The following is a 15,722-nucleotide window of genomic DNA, read 5'->3' on the forward strand; positions in this document are numbered from 1 at the left end:
CGCTGTTTTCAGCAGAATTGCCATGGTGTTATTTTTGTGCAGAAATAAAAGTTCTCGGAATGACCTAAAACTTCACGGAGATTATTTTTGGAGATAATAAAAAATATTGGCGAAAGAATCAAGGCCAGGGGGCCCACACCCTGTCCACAAGGGTGGGGGCGCGCCTGCCCCCCTGGGCGCGCCCCCCTGCCTCGTGGGCCCCCTGGAGCTCCACCGATCTCAACTCCAACTCTATATATTCATGTTCAGGGAGAAAAAAATCAGAGAGAAGGATTCGTCGCGTTTTACGATACGGAGCCGCCGCCAAGCCCTAATCTCTCTCGGGAGGGCTGATCTGGAGTCCGTTCGGGGCTCCGGAGAGGGGAATCCGTCGCCATCGTCATCATCAACCATCCTCCATCACCAATTTCATGATGCTCACCGCCGTGCGTGAATAATTCCATCGTAGGCTTGCTGGACGGTGATGGGTTGGATGAGATTTATCATGTAATCAAGTTAGTTTTGTTAGGGTTTGATCCCTAGTATCCACTATGTTCTGAGATTGATGTTGCTATGACTTTGCTATGCTTAATGCTTGTCACTAGGGCCCGAGTGCCATGATTTCAGATCTGAACCTATTATGTTTTCATGAATATATGTGAGTTCTTGATCCTATCTTGCAAGTCATTAGTCACCTACTATGTGTTATGATCCGGCAACCCCGAAGTGACAATAATCGGGACCACTCCCGGTGATGACCATAGTTTGAAGAGTTCATGTATTCACCATGTGTTAATGCTTTGCTCCGGTACTCTATTAAAAGGAGGCTTAATATCCCTTAGTTTCCATTAGGACCCCTCTGCCAAGGGAGGGTAGGACAAAAGATGTCATGCAAGTTCTTTTCCATAAGCACGTATGACTATATCCGGAATACATGCCTGCATTACATTGATGAATTGGAGCTAGTTCTGTGTCACCCTATGTTATAACTGTTGCATGAATAATTGCATCCGGCTTAATCATTCGTCACCGATCCAATGCCTACGAGCTTTTCACATATTGCTCTTCACTTATTTACTTTTCCGTTGCTGCTGTTACAACCACTACAAAACTATCACTGTTACTTTTGCCACCGTTACCGTTACTTCCATATTACTTTGCTACTAAATACTTTGCTGCAGATACTAAGTTATCCAGGTGTGGTTGAATTGACAACTCAACTGCTAATACTTGAGAATATTCTTTGGCTCCCCTTGTGTCGAATCAATAAATTAGGGTTGAATACTCTACCCTCGAAAACTGTTGCGATCCCCTATACTTGTGGGTTATCAATAATTAAACGATATTTTGGGTTGACTTTAGGTCTGTTGAGGCTCCACCATATATGAGAGGACGAAGAATCCCTCCTGTTGTCGTGGGGTTCGTTTCTCCTTCTTCTCGTTGTGCTAGACCTTTGTTATGTACTAGGGGAAGGAGGAGTAACGACCATCACCGACGGTCGCAAATGTCAGAGAGGAATCAGTGAGGGAGAGTCTCCACCATATATGAGAGGATGAAGAATCCCAACTATTGTCGTGGGGGTCGCTTCTCCTTCGTTCCCGTGTGCTAGACATTTTGGTGTAATGCATTCGGGGACGAAAGGAAGAGCGATCATCACCAACGGTCAATTGTATACACCATGTGGGCTGAGAGTTTTTAAGAAAAGACTCAGCAGACCGATAGTCAACACGTGATGAATAATAATGATCTAATTTAGTTTTTGTAGTACATATATTTAATTGTACAAGTTTAATCTTTGAATTATGAACATAGGAAATGTCGTACTCGGACGACAAAAGTCTCCCGGGGAGTGCGACTGGTGCAACGACGACCGAGATCTGTGCGACAGGCCTCACCTGGACGAAGATCGGCGCTTCAGCATTAAGCTCCAGGAGACCTTCGATGTTGAAACGGTACGCAACGACGACAAGTGTTTTTTTTCGTAATTAAGCACGACTTCAACTATTTCAACGTGTAATTTTCATATTTTACAATTCGACTAGCTTATCCCATGCCATGCAAGACGCTATGTCTTGGAGAGGATGGGTTTTGAAGACCATGAAAGTTTCGAAACAAAGAAAATTCATGGTATGGATTTTGAAGTAAATCTGTACAATTCTCAAAGCGTAACCCATTTTGGTTGCACAAATTGGGAAGCACTTTGCAAGATGTATGGTTTTTATGAGGATATGCTTGTCACCATGGATCTTGGTGATCCTGACATCGAGCAAGACAATATGGACATTTGGGTCCTTGTTGATACGCTTCCAATTCTACCGCTATGTGAGTTTCTCAAACATAGTTATTAACTAATTTATATTGTTTATTTCAAAATAGTTGACAGCTTATTTCCATTGACAGCTTATTTTCATAGCAGTAGCGTGGGTTAACCTTTAGCTGTAGCGTCGTACCAGTAGCGCTCCTGCCCGCGCTACTGATACGCCTAAAACACGCGCTACTGCTAGGCTTTTCCCTAATAGTGAATATGTGTGATTTCGGAGGAGCCAGGTTGCAACCAGCTAATGGGACACGAAATACTTGCTTTTCTTTGCTCTAATCTTTTAAATTTGTGGATAAAATTTCACCCAACAATAATATGACATCATAAAATGGTACAGAATGCCAATACTACATGCTTTGCGTTTTCAGGCTGTGCGACATCTTTTTTTATCAGCCATCATGTTCTTTCAAGAAGTTGTCCAGATAATGGTGGCATGACCAGGATTTTTTTTCTTGGCCTAGATTTTCGGAAACGGCCCTTCCGTTACCTAGCGAAAAATTCAAATATTGCTGAAATTTTTGAATTTATACGGCTAACATATGTCAAAGACAGTTCGTATGCCCTTGTGAACACAAGATAACACTTAGTGTATTGGTAATGCACTTGAGTAGCTTCGAGGATGTCCCAGGATCGAATCTAATGTAGCTCCACGCGGGACTGGTGTGTCGAACCTGCGAGCTTCCGAACGCATAGAAGACGGGCTGGCCACTTCGACATGCCAATCACTATCTTAAAAAGAAGCTTAAACATATTATATTGATACACAAAATTTTCGAATTCAAAATTCGTTTGAAAATTCCGAGAATTTCCGGAATCCTGTTTTCTGGTCCCTATCGGAAAAAAAATCAGAATCGAGAAAAAAAACAAGGCATGACATGGCAGCAATAAATAAAATAAAAACATTCATGATAAAGTGCATTTATTCTTGTCTGGACAAGACATGTATCATTATTACTTCTTTTTTTTTTACCATTTTTGCATATTTTGTTTTGTGCAATAGGTATATTGTCATGTGAGAGTTGTGTAGTAGAGTTGCGTTCATAGAAATGCATCATACAAAGTACATAGAAGAGTTGCATTCTCATTGAACATATAAACCTCGCTAGGCAACCCGCCTAGCGAGGGCTCCTGCGAGCGCTAGCGATTTTGGGGCGTCCGATGGTTTTACTGTGGTACGGTTTTACCTGTTGGCGTTACTTCAACCGTCAATTTCTATTGCACGTTCACTGCTTCATCGATGGTCAATGGCAGGTGGGCCTCGTCATGTGTAGGTCCAGCAAATGAAGTGGATGTACATGCAATTCTGGGTGAGAGAAATATACTATGCGGGAGGTGCGGTGAAAACCCTAGGAACCAATCCGCTCAATCCTCGAGCCCCGCATCCCTCTCCACTTCCCATTCGCCAGCCCAATCCTTCCACCTCCCTCCTCCCCACCTCCCCATCCGGCGGCGCCTTCTCCCACCTCCCACCTCCCACCTCCCACGGCCTCCTTTCATGGCGGTACCCCGACCTAATGGATCTTCACGGTCTTCATTCGGGCCTGGTCAGCCGGTGCAGATGGAGAGGAGTGGCAGATGCGCGTGCTCTTGGGCGTCGCCGGCGAGAGAAGGCGGGGAGGAACTCTGCCCAACCCTTTCATGGAGCTCGCTCAGCCGCCGGCCGACCGTGGTGGAGAAGATGGCGACGGCAGACGATGGTTCCCCATGATGAGGTGATCTCTCCCATACCCTGCTACCTCTCACCTCTCCCTCAAGATCCCGTTCTGGAATGAGATGGATGAAGGTGACCACCCAGCTGGTTGACTCGCTGCCACGCGTAGGCCACCTCTGCCCGCACGTTGAGGTTGAGGCACACCGTCTTAGGAGCGTGGGCTCAAGTGACGTTGAGAATCCTGGGAACAATATTGTCATGACTGGTTTCTCATCTCATCTAACTGACTGAGATCTAGAAAAGCACTTTTCTACAGAGGGAGAGGTAATCTTTGTGGACATATTTGCTGAGGAAAATAGTGTACGCATATGAAAAGATTGCTAACAATTCCACTTCTTTATCTTGCTGGTTGTGCCACAGGTGATTGATGCAAGTATAGTACTTGATCCATGGACAAGGGTATCACGAGGATTTGGATTTATTACCATGGCTACTCTTAAGGAGGCAGAACGTTGCATCAAATATCTTAACTGTTCAGTGCTAGAAGTTCGTATCATTATTGTTGAGAAGGTATTGCAAAAAGACAGTTAACTCTCTGATATTTGTCCATTCTCTTTCCATACGGTGGGGAATTAATATGTACAGATGAGCCTTCCAAGCTGAATATTTGAGTGCTCTTCTTGTTCGAAATTTTTTGTTCACAATAGTAGGTTGATGCCCGCAGTTGTTTGAAATCAAATTCAGAGGATACACAACCTAAGATCAACACATCCCTACCTGAACCAAAGGGTCGTATTGCCATCATTATTATTATTTTCAATGCTATTTGTGTTCTTCAAATCCCCAATTAATTTATTCAGTCTTACTTTTGACATAAAACGCAAGTTGACTTTGAACCCCTTCTCCACCACAGGCAAGGTCGAACCCCAACACCGAGAAGGTATCTTGGCACCAAATCATCGCGAGAAGAAGGGTATGTGTTGGTGTGCACGATGTGTTAATACTTAATAAAGTTTTGCATTCTTTGTTCTGGTGGATTTGGTGCGTTTGGTTGCCATCTATGCTGAATTTTTTTTCCTTAGATTGTTCTGGTGTTTTTGGTGCAAACTGATTAAGGAGGGCCTAGGAGTTTGTCAAGTTTGCCATGTATGCCTAATACGATTTTCTTAGCTTGCTACTGCAATTGTATGATTGTGATCCCAGTAGGTCAAGACTACATTTGTGTTGTTGAACCGAGATTCGCTAAGCTTGGCAGAGAGGATAACTTTTTCTTTTGCAGATAACTGGGCTCTAAAAGATTCAATAGTTACATGTGGTTTTGTATCTGCAGTTTGTTTGCATGTATTTTTTTGAGGTTTTTGATGACCAGAATTATGAAATTTTCTTGGTTAAAATCTTTATATGTGGCATGATCTCTGAAAACAAAATAGAGTAATATAGTTTCCTTCAAGCTGCCATTGCAATAGAAGATGAAGTGTATCTTCATGATCAGTAGATCCGTGCGTGATGCCGCCTGTTGTAGTTCTATCGCTATGCAGACATGTTCAAGAAATGCAAGTAATATAGTTTTGATGATGTCTGAGTGTATCTTGTGTATGTGCAGATAAAGCAGCCTTGTTCAGAAGTGCTTTATCAAGTTCCTGTAAAAAAGCTTTCTAGATATAACATTATGTTTACAGTTTCGCTCGGCTTCCCTAATCCCAAAGGTAATAATATGATTCCTTTATGTTGTTTGCCCAGATTCAGAAGTGAATTTTTGCGGTATATTTGCTTGTTGTGTGTACTGTAAATTCTAAGCTTTCTAGGCATACATGTGCACGTGTATTTTTTAGGTACTAATATTATTTCTTTATGTTGTAAACTCTAGGTGTCTTGTAAACTCTTAAGCTTTCTAGGCGTTCATGTACATGTGTATTTTTTTTAGGTAATAATATGATTTCTGTATGTGGTTTGCCCAAATTCAGAAGTGAACTTTGCTGTATATTTGCTCGATGTGTGTCATGTAAACTCTTAAGGATTCTAGGCGTACATACACATGTGTATTTGTTAAATTATCTACCTTATGGCTGCACAGACCGTTTAAACAAACTGTGGCCCCTTCTTCTATGTAACACCTATTTTTTATTGTCCATCAAGCCCCATTTTTTTGCGGTTGCAGCCACCTGATCACTACACTGAATGAGTAAGTAGGACATTATTTATGATGGTCGTTCTTCCTTTCACGTCTCCACATATGCAATTTTTGTTTCTGGCAGCCCTAATGTAACTTTTGAGATCGAACATATAAAGGACGCTACGCTACCCGCCGTTCTGGAGGCATTGCGAGCGCTCTGTGTTTTTGACCGCCCGATCGATTACCTACAGTGATTGTTTGGCTGCTGGCGACTGGTCAACCGGCCACTATTTTCCACGCTCATGGCCGCTTCAAGAGAGGATGACATGTGGGGTCGTGAGGCTGCGGGGGGCAGCGAGCAGAGGGTGGGTTTCGCTGGAGGCACGTGAATGATTCCTCTTTGAAAAACCTAGCGCACCAGGAGCCCAGGACCAATCCTCTTCCTCCTCGAGCCCCACACCACTCCGCCCCGTCCTGCCTCCCCTGCTCCTCTCGCGCCGCCGCCTTCTCTCATGGCCCTCTTCCCCGGCGCTCGAGCAGCAGCGGGGGCTCCACTACGTACGATCCAGCCAGAACAGGTGCAGGTCGCCGGCATCTGGCGCCACGCGACGTGATTCTGGATCGGGCGCAGATCTCCGTCAGGATAGTAGGATTGGCTGCTGCAATGAGAGCAGCACATGAACCCACCTTGTCGAGCCCCCACCCGGCGGCTACCTGCAGAGGAGGAGAGGTCAAGGATGGCTCCCATCACCCGTCACAGGTGAGATCTTTCTTCACCGTTTACTCATCTTCGCATGGTAACCTGAGCTCTTCTCCTAATTCATGGCTTCCTATGTTTTTGTTCTTACGCAGGTAGGGTTAGCGAGGAGGAGGTTGTCCGCAAAGAAGCAGTGTGGTGGCTAGGCAGCCACCTCTCCCCTCCTCCTCCCAACAAGTGGCGGCTCGATGGTCCATGGCGTCATCGTCGTCATCCTTGGTAGTAGGAGCATGGGCCGCAGAGAAGGCCGGCTCTCGCGCAATCGTTTGTCCACTCGAGAAGCCCGCCCGCCCACCCGTCATCCACGCCCCTGCTCCTTAGGCCGTTCTTGTCTCTTCAGGCAGGTGAGCTCCTTCCTCCTCTCTTGCCCCCTTTGATTTTGTGCTGGTAGATGTGTTTGTTGTTGGTTCTGCTGCTGCCTGCTGCCAGGCTTCGCTGCTGCTTGGCCTGACTCTGCATGTGTTGCTACTATGTGTTGTTGGTTGCCTCCTTATTTGGTTATTTGTGAATCTGAAAACACCTTGTGAGAAGCAAGGATTGAAGAGAAGGCTATATAAGCCAATGAGAAGAGCTTCATTCTCAGGGTTTTTTAAGAATTGATGAAGGACATGTCATATGTTCAGTTGCTAACATTCTCTTTATGGTGTATGCACTTGTTGTTGATTGCATTGGAGGGAGAGGAATACACTTTGTGAGAAGTAGGGATTGAAGAGAAGGCTATGAGGCAATGAGAAAAGCTTAATATTTCGTTTTTTATTTAAGAATTGATGAAGGCCACCACCACCTACCAACTGACTGTGTTTATGCATGTCTGTGTTGTGATGTGCACAGGAGCATGATTTGTTCTAGCACTTTAAGCATTAACACGCCTATAATACATGTCTTGAGTCTACAAAGTATCCTAAACATTGTGTGTGTGTGTGTGTGTGAAGTGTCAGTGCTTCTGTGTAGGAACTAGGAAGTCTAATAGGGTGTGTTTCCATTTCTTTTGCCTTTCTGATCAGCACAATTGGCCCAGGATGCGTGTAAGCTTTGTTCTGATGAGGAAGCTGACTGTGTGCGTCATCAGTTTATCGCCGTCAATGCGACGCTCAACTTTAGTGACTGGTGTAGCGTCCAGGATTTTATCCTAAACTGCTATTAAACTCACAAGAGGGAGCATTTTAATAATAACAGAACTCTAGCCATGCTTCCTGACATACTACATATATGCATGTTGTACTAACAGTTCCTATTTTTTAACTATTGCGTACCAGAAAATTGAATTGGCAATATCTGCATAAATATGATGTATTAAATTATGTTATGAGAGGGATTTGTTCAATTTCAAAACTAAGGAAGTTGGATGAGCTTAAAGCACCTATTCACCGGTTAACTGAACTTTCCTAATTGTATTTTAAATCCACAAGAGGGCAAAATCATTGCTCATTCCCAGATCATCTAAATCAGATGGATGGGCTCCAAACTCCCAGTGCAATTTTTTTGAGAATCACCCCCGGTGCCATTTGTTGTTTGGACCGATGGCACTATGGAGAGGTGAGTTTGTGACTATACATTCTTGTCCTACATGTGAATTGAAAATATATTGTCTCTGTATGTGAATGTAAATATCCAGGTATGTAAGCAAGTCCTAACTTTTATTTACATATTTATCTATGAAATGCATGCAAGCATGTCACAACTTTACAGACAATTGCCCCCTCATAGGTAAACCTGATGATTCATAAATTAACCGGCTGGAGATCGGTTGCCCCCTTATAGGTAAATCGGATGATTCATAAATTAACCGGCTGGAGATCGGTAGACAGTCAAGTGTATTGATAGCTGGATTTTTAGAGCTCAAAATCCTTCTAACTTTTCTACTGACTGTATTTCTTGACAGCTTTCAGAGAAGAACAAGTACTGTTAGTCATTCTCTGACATGTATAATATAATACTAGAGATGTGAATGGATGTAGTTCATTTAGTAGAGTATTAGTAGACGATGATTACTTTCCTTCACTAAATGATATGTTTAGTCAGTTCCCAAATTAATTTGTAAAGTAGCCTTAACAAATATACAGTCTCTTGGTGTATGAATACTCTGTTTTTGGGGCAGCTGGAAGAAATCAGTTTGTCATAAGATGTGAAAATGAGTTTATTTACCTGCACTATTGCTTTTATCAGTTAACAAAGATGTTTGTGAAATAGTTAGTTAGGCATCACAGTGAAGCTTGACGAAGGGACTTCTGGTGAGGCCTGCAAGGCTGGAATCACTATATGTAAAGTGGTACCCTCTGATGGATATTCATTTGTCAACTAATACATGACCATACAAGAGAAGCACACACCACACACATACAAGGACCCTAACAGGTTCTAAATGTGTACATGGACGATCCTTAAATACATGGATGACAATTATTTAAATATCTGGATGATTATTCCGCATAAACAAAGTCATATTGTCATTTTAACACAAGAATCGAGCAGTGTCCCATAACACAAATAGCTACTGTTTGTGTTGAGTTTAATTTCATTCATTAGTTATGGGGCATCAAGAAGAGCAAACACCAATGCGGTGAGACATACCTGTTCCATATAACCATGTGAAAGTAGTAAATCATTTCACCTTGATGCGGCACTGTGATCAACGGCCTAGCGCAAGCATGCCATAGCTCCTTGTATAATGTGTCGCTAGAACTCCCTGCACAAAGGATTCATTATGTGAACTAGGCATAAAATTCAAGGGGACTTTCACCTTATTTTATAGTGGCAGATTCTAACAGTTGGTCATGAGTTAATTTAAATAGTATTACTATCTAAACTGGGACTGCATGCAGGGATCAGGGATCCACCACTTGCCTGACGTGGTAGCACCAATTTACAATATAACCATAAGGTTTTATTTCTCGAAATATAAGAGCCGCATGATCGCACCACCCTGTTTCATTTCATCAATGAAACAATAGTTTTACAGCAGGTAAGTGGCCAGGATGCTCATAACCATGAGAAGTTGAAGATAAAACACACTGATCATTCAACACCAAATTTGAGAATTTGAGGTGAGGTCACTAAATTGAGCATTTGTTTCCTCATTGGACAGGTCGGAATTCACCAACATCCCAAAGGAAAGGAAACGATAATGTATCAGCCAAACTATCCAAATTAGAAATTCTCTCTTTTTGTTCATCAACCTAAACAAAAATATTACTAAAACTTACTTTTTTTGCTAGAAAACAATGCCGGGCACCTCGATTATATCAAGTCCTTGTATCTACTTCCTTAGCATCCACCCAGGAACTCATTACTCTCCAGAGAAGCTCAATTCAGGCAGAACAAGCCGAGGAAACGCACGACAACCCCAAACAGCAAGCGAAGCAAATAACCGAACCTGTGGCAACCGAGGTGCCGGAATTCGCCATTTTCGCCGCCCAATCCAACGACACCCAACCAGAATTGAGGAGCGTGGGCCAATATGCTCCCCCCATGCGCACCTCCACGAGTCTTGCCCCACTCCGCAGCCATGGGTCTCGCGTGAGGCTACAGCGGCGAGCACGAGGCCATGGAGGGGATCGAGTAGCGCGTCACGGCGGTGCAGGTGGCTCACAGGTCGACCGTGGGCAGTGAGTGTCGGCATAGCTGGTTGCGCCAGTGCGCCGCCAGGCGGAGCTCGCGCCGCGACGGCGGCTCGTGTGGGCGCGTAGTAGCCGTGAGCGGAGACCTGCGGTGTGGCTGCCGCATGCCAGAGTGGGGCGCAGTGCAGAGACACGCACCAGCAATCCTCCACGACGTGCCAAGCTGCCACCTCCCCTCCTGCCACCTGCGTAGCTCTCAGCGGCGAGCTGGCGATGTCTCTAGGCAGAGAGCGTGACGTGTCACGGGATAACCTTATCTCTTTGGCCATTTTATATTTTAGCACTTATAGTTTCCCTTATTCATTGCATGTATGGCCAACTAATGTTAGTTTTCAGTCACACTTTCAAATAATTCATTTTTATGCATTTTTTAATCATATGGACACGTACAACTATTTTTTTAACATTCACCACAATCGATTTGTGAAAGAAATGAATGTGGTCACTGGACATAGCATGGAGTACGATTTCGAAGCTGTTTAACGCAATGGGTTATCTACGTTACAATGTACATTTTATCGTGTCGTTCAAGTGTATAGCTACTTGGATCTCTATTTTAACCTACCAACGATATCATCCATTGAATTTTTACGGTAAGCAAGTATTTGCATTTGATTCCGAGCTCTGCTACATGGACAATATTATACAGCTGATTCACGCACGACACAAACCTGCAGCCATGTATTCCCTGTAGATCAGTGGGCTGCAGCCGTTTATCATAGTGTCACGTGATTTTCGTCCGGCGAGCATCGTGTGTACAGTAATTCCATTTGGTAAATGGCGTTATATATGAACATGCTACCTCTCCTGATCTAGGTGGCGTTTCGGTGGCGGTGGGTGGCGTTTCAGCGGTGATGGGTGCGGTCGGTCCACTGTGGCGGAGGTGGGAGTCGAGCGGTGGGGTGGAGTGCTGGAGCCACTGTGCGGCCGACCATGGCCGGGGGAGGAAGCGGGGAAGGCCATGCAGGGAGAGAGGGGAGAGAACACAGCCGCCAGAAGAAGGGGGGATGGAGGTCATGCGAAGGAGGATGGAGGCGGGGAGAGGCCCGGCGGTGCTGTTGCTCCGGCGACTTGCCAACCGGCCGGACGTGGAGAAGAGGCATTGGCGTCATGGGGTGGGCTGGTTGGAGTGTGGGAGAGAGGAAGGTAGAGGAGGAAGGAGAGAAAGAGAGGAGGGAGAGGGGCGGTGGTGGGGATGGCTACCACGCCATCGATTCGAGTGATCAATCCGCGAGACTATGCTTTCTCTTTGTCGTCAACCAAAAAAACACATACGACAAAGTGACCTTTGCCGTTAGCCATTCTTTGTCGTCGGAGCTGATGGCAAAATATCTTCGTCGTCTGCCCCGACGAAAGTTGACGAAAAATATAATCACAGACGGCAAATTAGCTGATTATTCCTGTAGTCCAGCTGAACCATCTTCACAACAGGATCAACGCCCAAAGACAACAATCTGAACCATAGTGCACAAATAAGATATGTTGCAAGGCAATGACAACCCATCAATCACATCCACCATGAAGAGCTGCTCATAACGCCGAAGTCATTTTCGTTACCGATGGCACATGCAGAGATGGCATATGCTACTACTTATATAATATAACTCAGATTCAAATTTATATATGCCCCAACTTTGAGTTTGAACTATAAGCCGGTGATATGAAATTCCAAAATTCATGAAACTTTTACTGGGAATTTTATTAGCAGTTTTACAACAAATCTTATTTGCATGATTTGAATACTTGGTTTACCCTCACCTTTTGCGCCAGAGGCGCAACGGGCCATGCTACCTAAGTCAATTTTCAATACCGATGACACATGTATCGATCACTCTACGTAATATTCATCATTAATCACCACGAGTTAAATGATCGAAGCTATCTATACAATGCATTTTTACCTATGTAGATTGCGGGGTAAACACAATGTAAATAAGCTATGTAAACTGGTCCCATGTCTTTACTATAACACTATATGTATCAACTCCATACCTAAATATCTATTTTCTTATGATCCAATCTGTATCTAAATATTCCAACGTGCTTGGTTTGCCCTCACCCTTTGCGTCATGAAGAACAACAGCTATGAAGACTTGACTCAAAGAAATCGTTCTAAACATCCAGCGATACATCTGTCTAACGTAGCTCTGCCTATCTACATGCCTTGCTCATAACATTGTAAATGATCATTCTAAGATTCTTAGAAAACATGTATCATTGGCAACCATCTATCTATCATCAATCCATACTTATTTCCATATTTTTCCTTCCGCGTCTACATATTTTGATGCACACTCTTTCAATAGTTGGCTTGCTCTCGGCCTTTGCGCCAAGGGCGCAACGGGTCATCTAGTTGATAGAGAAAGGGCGAGAGCACACCAATTGTACAAGGAAAAGAAAGAAAATGAAAACGCAAACTGAAAAACTCAATAAAAGAATTCTATGTAAGATGCCGGTCACGAGGCAGCGCGCACATGAGTGTTCCTATAGTAGGTCCTAAGGCACACATAATTTTTTACAGTTTTGCTAAAGCACATCTAGATGTGCCATAAGTATATTGCACATCTAAGTCCTATGTCATTGGTCTTACATCGAGATTGTGTGGATATTTCCTTTTTTTTTTCCTCTTTGTGCTTGATTCACTCATTTAGATGTGCAATAATTAGGCACATCTAGATGTGCCCTAGACACACCCAAATTTTTATTAGTACTAGCATGCATGTCAATGAAGATCACATGTCGTGCCTAATCTGTAATAGTTGGTCTGTCATTCTTTTGCCTATAGTTCATGATTTCTTTTCAATTATGTAATTTAGAAAATAAGCATGTTATTGTCCAATCATACCATGTCAGTATAGGTTACGCAGGACGGTAAGGTGATTATTAGTGAAAAAGCATAGGTCAAGCTTGATATGTTTTAATCTGTAGTTACCTAACCTCTTGTACAACCCCGCAAAAAAAAAACCCTCTTGTACAAAGTAGTCATGCATATTGTGATTATCAAGCTTCAATTGCATGATGCTTTCGTTCAATAATTCCATCTTTTTTAGGTTCGTCATAAGCAAGGTTGACACATTTAGGTTCGTCATAAGCAAGGTTGACACATAGTTGAGGAAGATAATGTTCATTGATTCCGACAAGCGGCAACTATCTATGTTGTGCGGCCTATTGGAGAAGACATTGACAAGACGACAGTGGGCATATATGAGTTCAGACCAGAGATGTTTCCTAAAGTATATTTTTTTCGACAAGGGAAATATATTAATATCGCGATGATACTAGATACACCCAGCCTTTGCACCAACGAGATGCCTGAAGACATCCTGGATACACACAGCCAAAAAAAAGAAAGAAACAAAAAGCCCTGTCGCGGTGTACAACCAGTCGCAACAGAAGCACTCTAACCACCACCAAATACAACACCTGTACTACATACTAGGCTCTCCAAAAGCAAGGCCTCCAAGAAGGAAACAATGCATAAGCGTTGTCGTCGCCCGATCGAAGATCTTGGGTTTTCACCCCGGAGAAAGACCGAGTTTTCAAAACAATGCCTTAAAAAAGGCCATTGCCAGGTATAACCAATGAAGGCCAGACCTTGAGTTTTCATCCCGGAAATCATGGCTCGGTACTCAAGGAGCACCACCAAAAATGCAGTCCACTTGTGTTGCCACCCCCGCTTGCCAAGGCTGCTGTTGCAAGTAGTCGAACCCCCCGACACACAGTAAGAAGCTGTGTCGCATCGTCTTCAACACAACCAACACTCTCTCTGCCAACAACAAACCTTCGATCGCATCCGCCATGTCTTTCTCCATCTCTGTCAGCTCCATAAAAATCTATATGAAGACATGTCCCATGGTGACGACCAGAAGAGGAAGCTTCCGCCTCGCCCAAAAAGGTTGCGCACGACCGCATCAATTCCACTCTAGATATCTAGTAGCATCTTGTGACAAACTGCGAATATCTCCGAGAGCAAGAACGGAACTCGACCGCGGTCCAATCCAGGAGGCAGATTTGGTCAATGGGCGAGTTGCCGTTTGAAGAATAGCAGGGCCAAAACTACCATTACTTTGGTCGATCCAGCAGTCCCCACACCGCCGGCCAACTCCTGGCGATCGGATGTAGCGGGTCAACCTCTGGCCCAAACGAGCCCAAGGTTCAGGCTAGCGCCACAGCCGGTTTTAGCGCTGCCGCCGCATGGCTTGGCCGCACCTCCGCCTCTGGCCTGCAGCAACGCGTCCGCCGCTTCATCCACCTCGCCTCACAGCCGCGCGCCCGGCGAGTAGCCGATCCCGCCCGACGAACTCCTCAAGGAGCCGCCGCCGCCGTCCCGACTAACGGATCTGGCGTCCAAGGCGCATCGGAGCCTCCCACCAACCAAGGAGGGCGTGAGAGAAGGCCTCGCCGCCGCCTACCGCCGCACGGGCTTTGCCCATGCCGGCCACCGGCAGCGGCAAGGGAGAGATCGACAGAGAGATACCTGCGTTGACTATGATTTCGCCGCCCGAGCTGACGACGCGGGGGCAGTTTCTGTTTCTGGTTCGACCTTCTTAAAGAATATGCATTATAGCCCGTAGCAACGCACGGACGTTCTACCAGTACTTCAATGTTCATCACGTGTATGTCGAGTCTGGACTGCATCAAAATCTGTTTTCAACATTAATACAACTAGATAAGTAGTAATTCTGAACATCTTCGTAACTTGCAAAAACCAGTTTGCAAGTAATCCTGAACATCTTTGTACTTTTTATCACCGTAGCTTGCAAGAACCAGACTGTTGCTGGATCTTTATCACTGTAACCCTATGCTCTTACAAAAAAAACATCTTAGTAAATGCTAGCCTCAAAATCTTTGGCCTTACAACTCTGCTATATTTCAATGAGGGAATTCTCCTAATTCTGCTATATCTAAATCTTTACAATACTACTCCCTCCGTTCCTAAATATTTGTCTTTCCAGAGATTTCAACAAGTGACTACATACGAAGCAAAATGAGCAAATCTATACTCTAAAATATGTCTATATACATCCGTACGTGGTAATCCATTTGAAATCTCTAAAAAAGACAAATATTAGGAATGGAGGGAGTAGTTCTTTTGTAGAACAACTAGTTCTTTTATTGCTCATTTTAATTGATTTATGCTGAAACGCTAAATGAGGCTTAGCATGTTGTAGCTGCGCCATAGCGTTTCATAGCTTTTGGCTGAGCCGCCGCTAAGAGGCTTAGCACGCTATTTAGAACTTTGGTTGGATCTTTCGTCTTTTTCTTTTCTTTTCTTGAACATCATC

The sequence above is a fragment of the Triticum aestivum genome, chromosome 7D (assembly GCF_018294505.1).
Source record: "Triticum aestivum cultivar Chinese Spring chromosome 7D, IWGSC CS RefSeq v2.1, whole genome shotgun sequence".
Lineage (NCBI taxonomy): Eukaryota > Viridiplantae > Streptophyta > Magnoliopsida > Poales > Poaceae > Triticum > Triticum aestivum.